This window comes from Zingiber officinale, chromosome 7A (genome assembly GCF_018446385.1).
Source record: "Zingiber officinale cultivar Zhangliang chromosome 7A, Zo_v1.1, whole genome shotgun sequence".
In the NCBI taxonomy this organism is placed as follows: domain Eukaryota; kingdom Viridiplantae; phylum Streptophyta; class Magnoliopsida; order Zingiberales; family Zingiberaceae; genus Zingiber; species Zingiber officinale.
The window spans coordinates 65937296-65946981 of record NC_055998.1 but is presented as its reverse complement, the minus strand read 5'-3'; the positions used below and the strand labels follow the sequence as shown (position 1 = coordinate 65946981).

Sequence of the window (9686 nt, the reverse complement as noted above, 5' to 3'; positions counted from 1 at the left end):
CCCCTCAAAACCCTCCGTATGAGCTCCGAAAAATTCCCAGAAAATTTCTAAAAATTCCGGAAAAATTCTATAAGGCTATTTCCCAAATAACCTTATTTATTTAAATTTTCCGAGATCTCACAAAGAACCTAAGATTAGTTGCATTCAGCAATGACGGAAAACTTAAGGTAATCAGAACAGGTAATATTGAACTGAGTTTTGATTTTATTATTCAAAAAGTTTTATTAGTTGATAAATTTAAATATAACTTACTTAGCATAAGTCAACTGTGTGACTCTGGCTACTTAGTAATTTTCTCAAACTCTGAATGCATATTTAAGGATATTGAAAACTCTGAAATTATACATAAAGGAATTAGGAAAAATAACATCTACACTATTAACCTACCAACCTCCTCACTCAAGTGTCTATTGGCATAATAAGAGCAAACTAAATTGTGGCATAAAAAATTGGGTCACACTCACATAAGACTAATTTAAAAAATGAGTCAAAGTAGTTTAGTAAGAGCTTTACCAAAATTAAAAAATTTTAGAAAGTACAATCTATAATGCTTGTCAATAAGGTAAACAACTAAATCAACCCATAAATTAACAAACCTAAATAGAACCAACTCAATACTTGAGCTCCTACATTTAGACCTATTTGTTTCACATGGAACCAAGTCACTAAGTAAAAACCTTTAATAACTTGGGTAAAATTTCTAAAAACCAAAAATGAAACCTTTAATAACTTTTGAAAATTAACAAAAAATCAAAATGACACTAAAATTAAAAGAATCAGTAGTGATCAAGGAGGGAAATTTGAAAATCAAAGGTTTAACGAATTCTATCAAACCAATGGATATCACCATGAATTCTCATGTCATAGAACCCCCTAACAAAATGGACTAGTAGGATGAAAAAATAGAATGTTACAAGAAGCTACTAAAACCATGTTAAATGAATATAACCTAAGTAACCAATTTTGGATAGAAGCAATAAATGCATTGTGTTATAGTTAAAATAGAATATTAATTAATAAATTTTACAAGAAAACACCCTATGAAATATATTATAATAAAATTCCCAACATAAATTATTTAAAGGTATTTGGGTGTAAAGTCGATATATTAAACACTAAAGATTATTTAGGTAAATTTACATCCAAATCAACAATTGGCATATTTTTAGGGTACTCCACAACTAGTAGAGAATATAGAGTCTATAACAAAAATACCCTAAAAGTTAAGAAATAACCAATATAATTTTTGATGAAGAAAATAATATACCTAACATAATCAATGAAAATGATAATCAAAATACTAGAAACATAGAAGATGATGAAGATAAAGAAATTAGACCTGAATCAAGTGAATCAGAAGAACCAAATGTTAACCCTGATTTAAGGCACCTAGGGTAAGATTGGATATTTGCAACCTAAGTCAAATAGCTCTTATTTCTAAAATTAAACACGAGACTATAGAAGAAGCCCTACTTGATCCAGATTGGATATTTGCAATACAAGAAGAACTAGCCCAATTTGAGAGAAACCAAGTCTAAGTACTAGTACCTAAACCCACAAATAAATCCATAAATGATACCAAGTGCGTCTTTAGAAATAACTAGATGATAAAGGAGAAATAGTAAGAGATAAAGCTAGACTAGTGGCAAAGGAGTTCAGCTAAGTAGAAGGATTAGATTATGATGAAACCTATGCACTCGTAGCTAGACTTGAATCCATTAGGATGCTGCTAGCTTACGTAGCACATAAAAGATTCAAGTTATATCAAATGGACATAAAGTCTGCATTCCTTAATGGATTCATCAAAGAAGAGGTCTATGTAAATCAACCCCCAGGATTTAAGGACATAGACCACCCAAACTATGTCCTTAGGTTAAAGAAACCATTATTTGTGTAGGATTAAAGCACTACAGGGGAGAGGGTGAATAGCGCTCATGGCTTTTACATTTTCAGAAAATAGTCAAAGTAAAACACAATGGACTAAATAAAGAAAATAAAGGCAATCACTACAAGAAAAAAGTCAAACAACAACGGTTTTTCACCGTTGTCGTAGGCCATTTTGAACTGTTGTTAAAGGCTGTATTGTTAAAAGGGGTAGCCAAAGACAACAGTTTTTAACCGTTGTCTTTGAAGGCAAAGACAACATTTTTACAACGGTGAAAAACTGTTGTCTTTTCCTACAAAGACAACAGTTTTTCACCGTTGTCTTTGAGCATATGCCTAGGCTCTTCAACAACAGTTTTGAACTGTCTACGACAATGGCTAAAAAGCGTTGTCTTTTTTGCCAATGACATCGGTTTGACAACGGTTAAAAACCGTTGTCTTTTTAGGCAACGATGTTAAATAACATCAGTTTGTCACTATTGTCTTTTAACGCCATTGACAACAGTTTGACATATTTAAACTGATGTCTTTGGGTACAATATACAACATTTTGACAATAAATAAAAAACTTATTAATCTTTTCCTACTCAATGGTTTATAAAAAACATCCAGTGCAAATTTCATTGATAAAAAACCTACATAATCAATATTTACAATGCAAATTTCATTAAAGTACCAAACATCATCATCCAAACATCATTAAACTACCAAACATCAACATTCAAACATCACAAAAGTTTACACAGCCAAAAGTTTATATATATCACACATATAGTCCAAAATATCATGTTTTGTTGGAGCACGTCTTCTCTACCTGTGCATCTTCTAAACAGCCTGTGCATCTTCTAAATTGCAGCCTTTTCTGGTTTCTCCTCCCTCCTAGCTTCTCTTTTCTTCTTCTTTCACAGAAACGGGTCATTATCTTTTCCCTGAGGTAAATAGCATATGATTGCAAGTTAATTCATTTCCCAGGAATAAATGGCATAAAAAATGGATCTCTTGGAAATTTCACACCTGACCTTATTACAGTTTTACAAAAACTCAGAGTAGTATGTCTTAAAAGACCAGCTATATGGCTTTACAAGTAACTCTTAAGTATGGTAAACCAAACCTATCAACTTTACATATACCAAAAAAAATTCTATCCAATTTGAAGTCTAGCGAAACTCCATTTACTATGGGTTCAACTGCTTTGTTAGCGAGATAATCCGCCAGCAACTAAAAACTGAAATTTTTGGAGACAGTAACTTGCTCCACACAACTAACCAAATCCCGTCAACTTGATGAGTCTATCTAATTAACCTCCATGCAGACTTGGATGAGAAAACTCCATCCAAAGATAATTTCCAGATCTGCAAGTCAGGCTCTCCCCTCAGAATATAAACATCAAGAGCTTTTACAACCAAATCAAGCGTAAGCACCTCTCTTAATTTGAGAAGAACCCATCCCTGCTCATCCCACATAGAAGACACAGACCTACCAGGATCTCCAACCATATTACAAAGCTTAAACAAAGGACCTGCATCTAACAATGTATCAAACCAGAAATTAATATGACCTTCACCTAAACGCCATCTAATCTGCTCTTCTGATACGTTTCTCATCTGTAACATCCTTTTCCAACAATGTGAAGCTTTGTTTTTGAGTAAAACCACCACAGGAGAGACTGACCCACAGTACATGCTAGACAGAAATTTCGACAAGTGTGTTCTCTGCTCCCGGAATCTGCACCACATCTTCCCTGAAAATGCATTAGGCACCTCAGATAAACTTCTCACTCCCAATCCTCCTTCTAGCTTAGGTTTACAAATATCTTTCCAAGAGATCCAGTGAATCTTCCTATTGGAACTGATAGAACCCCAGAAAAAATTGGCCATAATCATCTCAATTTGATGTAAAATATCCCCTTTGTCACTATTAATAATGGAGGCATCTAAAAAATGGATTCTTCCTACCAATATTGAATTACTTATGTTACAGGGTGATATATGCAATCAAAGTTTGGACCTCAAACATTAAATTTCTCTGTTAGTTACTATACATGGTAAAAGCCCCGTTAGACATACATTAAGTTGTAGTTAGGGAATCAACAAAAAAAAAACACACTTGCGTTGATATTTCTGCTTGCGTATTCTTTTGCAACAGTCTTGGTGAGACCAATCACTCCTGCCTTTGCAGGACTGTAATTAGCTTGGAATACATTACCGACTAAACCAACAACAGATGCCCCTGCTCAATTGAATGATATTTCAATATCTCGAAAAAAAACTAAAGCATAAAGATGCTGCAGTAACAAGATTATTACCCTTCTAAACAAAGACATCTACATTATAAAATTGAGAACTCCAGAAAGTTTGTTATGTAAACCAAAATACAGTATAAATATTTGACAAAAGATTAAGGTTAATCATTTTTTATATTTGACAAAGGATTAAGTTATTGGTTTGTATTTGATGTTGGTGCATCAAGTGTGCAGTTTAGTCATGCCGATTGGATTTGGTAAATGGACTTAGAGACAGATATCTCCAAATCAAGTGCAATCAAGTGTAAGCAGCATGTATTCAATTTAACTGAATATTATTATTGTCAAATGCAATAAGATGAACTCATGTATATACCTATTCATAGATATGATCTTGTATGCATTCGGCTATCTCATAGCGCACTTCATCAATTTCTTCTTGAGAGTACTCCGCTTTTGTGAACTGTGAACACACATAAATTATATGATCTTAAAGAACAAAATATAATTAATTGGAAAAAAATAATAACTAAATAACAATTCGTGAAGTGATACCAAAGATCATTTTGAGAAATTCGTCCTAGTTGATCTACTAAGATTACCCCAAAGAAGTCATCTGATATGATTCCCATGCTGTGAGCATAAGGTATTTTAGAATTGGTATCGACTTTTCCACCCGTGGATGGATTGCCAATCAAGTAACCCATGCCCATCAATTCAAGCAATTTACCTGGAGGTTAAGTAATGGTTCTTTCCCTTCATCAATACCTGAATTACAGTAAATGAAAATGGCATGTAAATTAACACCCTCATCAATAGTTTACATTAAAAGTAGAGTTACCATCCAATATTCTTTTGGCCACCATAGGTACAATTTTTCCAGCATATGAATCCCCAGCAATGTAGAGGGGATTGGAGATGAACTGTGGGTGCTCAACAAGCCACTGCAAAAGTGAAATATTACATCTTTAAGGCACTTACAGTAATTACATCAGGAATATATATGATCTTTCCCACCTGTAAAAGAAACTTAGAAGCCTATTCTGACCAAATAGTATCGTTGGCATCATACCCTTCATATTTTCTTGAGTATGAGAATCCAGAACCCAACGGGGAATCTACAAAGATAATGTTGGCTACCTGCACGAATGTTTTCACGCAGACAGAACAAAAGCATGTATCATATTGCTTCCTCAATTACTGATCAAGAAGAAGAAGTTACCTTGGTCCAGGAATAAGGATGGTAGACCAAGCTTGGCAAGCTCCCGTTGTACTCGGCTGTCACAAATTTCAGGGGCCTGCGAATGGATTTCTACTATGAAACGAGAGTAGCTAATCATAGCAAACATGGAAATTTCACCCACCGATTTCGAAGACTAATCCGCTGAAGGCAGAGCACCTGGGCCTGCCGGTCACAATGGCGGAGCCAGGAATTTAATTCAACCCGGGCTAGAAAAATTAATCAAAAATAACAATAAGAGCTGAAGCCTTTAACATTTGAGACACCTAGCAGAATGACCTCTAATAATTCTCTAATACTCTTGACATAAACAAACTTGGAGTTTCTGTTAATATATAGAGAAACCTATACACGAGAAGCATAGAGAAACATATAGTTAAATTCTCAAAAGCACTTTTAAAATGTTGCAGTAGAAATCATATTTCATTTTCCTCACCTCCATAAAAGGCAATTGACTCAGTATTTTCACGAACTCTCATGAGTCCATATTGGAAATCTGCTTCTTTCTTCTCTTGTATGAAATTCAAAGTGACTATGCCCTAAGTAGAAATGGCAGTGTGTGTTAGGAGAACATAGTGTATACAATAAAAGTGCAAAGTGTCAAAGCAAACATAGGAAGCAACCGAGAAAATTTAATTACCTTACCAAGAACACTTAAAAGTTGTACTGCCAAGAGAGTAAACAATAAGTACACCAAATAATGGTGGATAAATTCCATATAGAATGTTGTTGAATGATATGAGGTCAATGGTTGCATTGAACGGAGTCAAAGAAAATGAAAGAGCAGTCCCAGTAAAAGAACTTAGATCAGCTACAATCTGTTGGTTTGAATTATAAATAATTGATTGAGATTGGATCTTGTAGAATGTCTGGTTATTAAAATAGTGTTGCATGTAATAACTTGTCATCCAAGATCTCCATCTCAAAGAAAGGATTTCTCTCGCATACTCTCTTACAACAAAAAAACTACAACATACCAAAGAAATGCATAAAAAATACTCATAATCAAGAGTATGGAACATGATTTTACATTAGCAACATAGAAAAATTATACAAATTTACTTGAATGCATAGTAAGATAGTTTGAGAAGTCTTACTCATGCAAAGAGAACATCTTAAATAACTAAAGTTGATAATGAGTGAGTGAATTATCTTGAAACCAGAAACTTACACAAGCATCATCAAATATTTATGATGATCTTACTACAAAATTCATACTAGGCATTAGGGAAAAAATTAATAAATTCATCTTAATTTAAAAATTACATTAATCATGATATCATGGCAAAATCTTATTTGCAGCTAAGAGTCACAAATTATGCATTTCCTGGATAGTGAAGTCCTCAATATAATACTTCTCAATGAGAATACAAATCTTATCAATGTCGAACCTTTTAAAATTATCTTTTAGATCCAAAGTAGAACTAAGTATAAAAAGTTCTACTATCTTATTACTGAATCTAGAGTTTAACTCTATCAACTAAAAATCTATTACAACATTAAATCTAAATTTCTGCTACACATTAATTGCATATGTGTTGCTGCTTTCTCCAAACCAATGCATTTAATTAAATAAGTTTGACAATATTCTTATTAAGTGGTATCATGAAGACTTGCAAATCCTCCTGAATTACAAGTGATATGTTTCCCTCTTAATTGTTTGCTTTTATCTTGTTGTGGCTCAAAAGCTAAATTGATTTATTGTGACATTTAGGCATTCAGCATGTAGGCCATTAAGTTGATCAAAAACTCACGGACTAAAATTTCTTCAATCCAATTTATTGTATAGAAAAGGCTAATGAGAACCTAAACAATATCTAGACGATATAACTTGCAGATATATGTAGAAAGCCAAGCTATTTATTTTGTTGATAAAATAGACAGTAGGGCACCAGATGTAAATATAATAAACAGATCAAAGAACAAAAAGAGCTACCTTGAAAATGTCAAACCAAAATGTGTGCTTAACTGGATACAATATCCTAAGTCCAGAAAGGAGGGCACTCTGTAGAACAACAACCCTTAACTTCTGAAGATCGGAAGCCAAATCAAGAGTTGGACCGTAAGCCGTTGCCCTAGCTCGGAGAATTAATCTGGTGAAGTCGATCCGCAGGAGGACTGGAGGAGGACGAGGAAAAAGAGATCTTCCGAAGGCTGCGACTAGAGGTGGGTAGCTCCAAAACTTGATGTTCGGCGTTCAAGCCCCGTCAGGGACGATAGATATGGGAGATTTAGGGATAGCTCTTTCAGTCCCCGGGCTAAGTATTAAAAAATAATGGACCCTGGGCTACGATTTAAAAGAGCTAATAAAGTTTTGACCAAATGGACCCCGGGCTACAGCCCGGATAAGGTTGAATGTGGCTCCGCCCTCCCCCGGTCAGCCAGAGGAGCAGGGGGTCCTCTGCCGGATTGTTCTCCGACTCGATGAAGTAGTAGAAAAACTCACCGTCGTGGTCCTGGTCCACCTCCACGTACTTGGACCAACGAGAGCAGAGGTTCATGGGGGTCAGAGCAAAGTTAAGGTTGGGGGAAACAACATCCCGATCCCGTCTCTAAGTAGAAGGGAAGGGGGCCTTGGAATCCAGGTAAATAGGTGACTACATAAGATGAGAGAGCAGAGGAAAAGAAGCAGAGAAAGATCAGTGAGACAATCAGGAGAGGGATTTCCATCTTCCTCCTCCTCCTTCCTTCTTCTTCCTTCTTGTGTTGGAACTGGCTGAAAGTCGAGGCGACGAGGAGGAGGTGGTGAAGATGGCTGAAAGTAGAGGCCGCGAGGAGGAGGTGGCGAGGCCGAAAGTTGAGGCGACGAAGAGGGCGGCGAGGAAGGAGGCAGTGAAGAGGGTGGTGAGGAGGGAGGCGGTGAAGAGGGAGGCGGCGAAGAGGGCGGTGAGGAGGGAGGCGGCGAGGGAGGCGGCGAAGAGGGTGGTGAGGAGGGAGGCGACGAAGAGGGTGGTGAGGAGGAGGCGGCGAAGAGTAGGCTTTTGGGAAAAAGACAGAAAAAAACAAAGCGTAAAACAGACAAATGACGAAGGAGAAAAAGTGGCGAAAGAAAAACAATCGCATTCAACAACACTTAATAGACAACGGTTTTTAAAACTGTTGTCGTAATCCCAAAAAAGCGCACATAGACAACAGTTTTAAAAAACAGTTGTCGTTCCCTTTAAAAACCGTTGTCGTATCCTCAAAAAAACATAAATTGACAACGGTTTTTAAAAACCATTGTCATAGGCCAAAAAAATTACTAAAAGACAACAGTTTTTGTTAAAACTGTTGTTAAAAGGCAAAAAGACAACGGTTTGGTATAAAACCGTTGTCGTTTGAGTGTTGTTGAATGACATTTTTCTTGTAGTGAATGCTAACACTTTTAGTTTTACTTGGTTCAAAGCCTTCAACGACTCCTACTCCAATGTAACGCCCGCCCCTCCTGCTAGTAGGGCGGGGTTACTTGCAAGGGGAAAACATACATGCATATTAAAACTTCTTTTTAATATAAAACAGCGGAAGTACTTATTTTTTTATATTCTTTTAATGAACGAGGTCACAATGTCAAATTCTATCATAAACCCGAATAAGTATCATGAAATCATACAAAACATTAACATAAATAAACTTAGTTCATGTCAACATAAAATAACATAAGCAGGTCTTTTTCTTTTTCTTAGCCGAGCCACCACCACACACATCTCTTGCCTCTCCTGCGGCTCCCCTAGTTTATCCATTCTTTGCCTTTATCTACGGTACAAGGAAAGTAAGCTATAAGCACACAGGCTTAGTAAGATCCTTTCCTACTCACAAAAATATATTTCATATCATAATCACATAAGAGTATAACAATGGAGACATAATCATCTAAACATCGTATCATGTAAACAGAGCATCATAACATATCATATCATTAAGAAACATCATGCTATATCATATCATAAATAAAAGAGCATCATGTCATATAAATCATAAGAGCATATCATATCATAAAGAAACATCATGATATATCATATCATAAATAAAAGAGCATCATGTCATATAAATCATAAGAACATATCATATCATAAAGAAACATCATGATATATCATATCATAAATAAAAGAGCATCATGTCATATAAATCATAAGAGCATATCATATCATAAAGAAACATCATGATATATCATATCATAAATAAAAGAGCATCATGTCATATAAATCATAAGAGCATATCATATCATAAAGAAATATCATGATATATCATATCATAAATAAAAGAGCATCATGTCATATAAATCATAAGAGCATATCACATCATAACTTATTATATCATGCAAGATGTATTTTAAAACATGTG

The 9686-nt window shown here is 35.2% G+C and overlaps 1 long non-coding RNA gene across 1 annotated transcript; it reads right to left on the bottom strand.

Annotated features, from left to right (window-relative positions):
* Positions 1–4859: 4859 nt before the first annotated feature.
* Positions 4860–5170, bottom strand: LOC122000157. The gene is made up of 3 exons (XR_006116985.1): positions 5144–5170; positions 4968–5070; positions 4860–4894 (listed from the first exon to the last, which is right to left on the bottom strand). It is a non-coding gene; the product is annotated as an uncharacterized LOC122000157 (long non-coding RNA).
* Positions 5171–9686: the final 4516 nt, after the last annotated feature.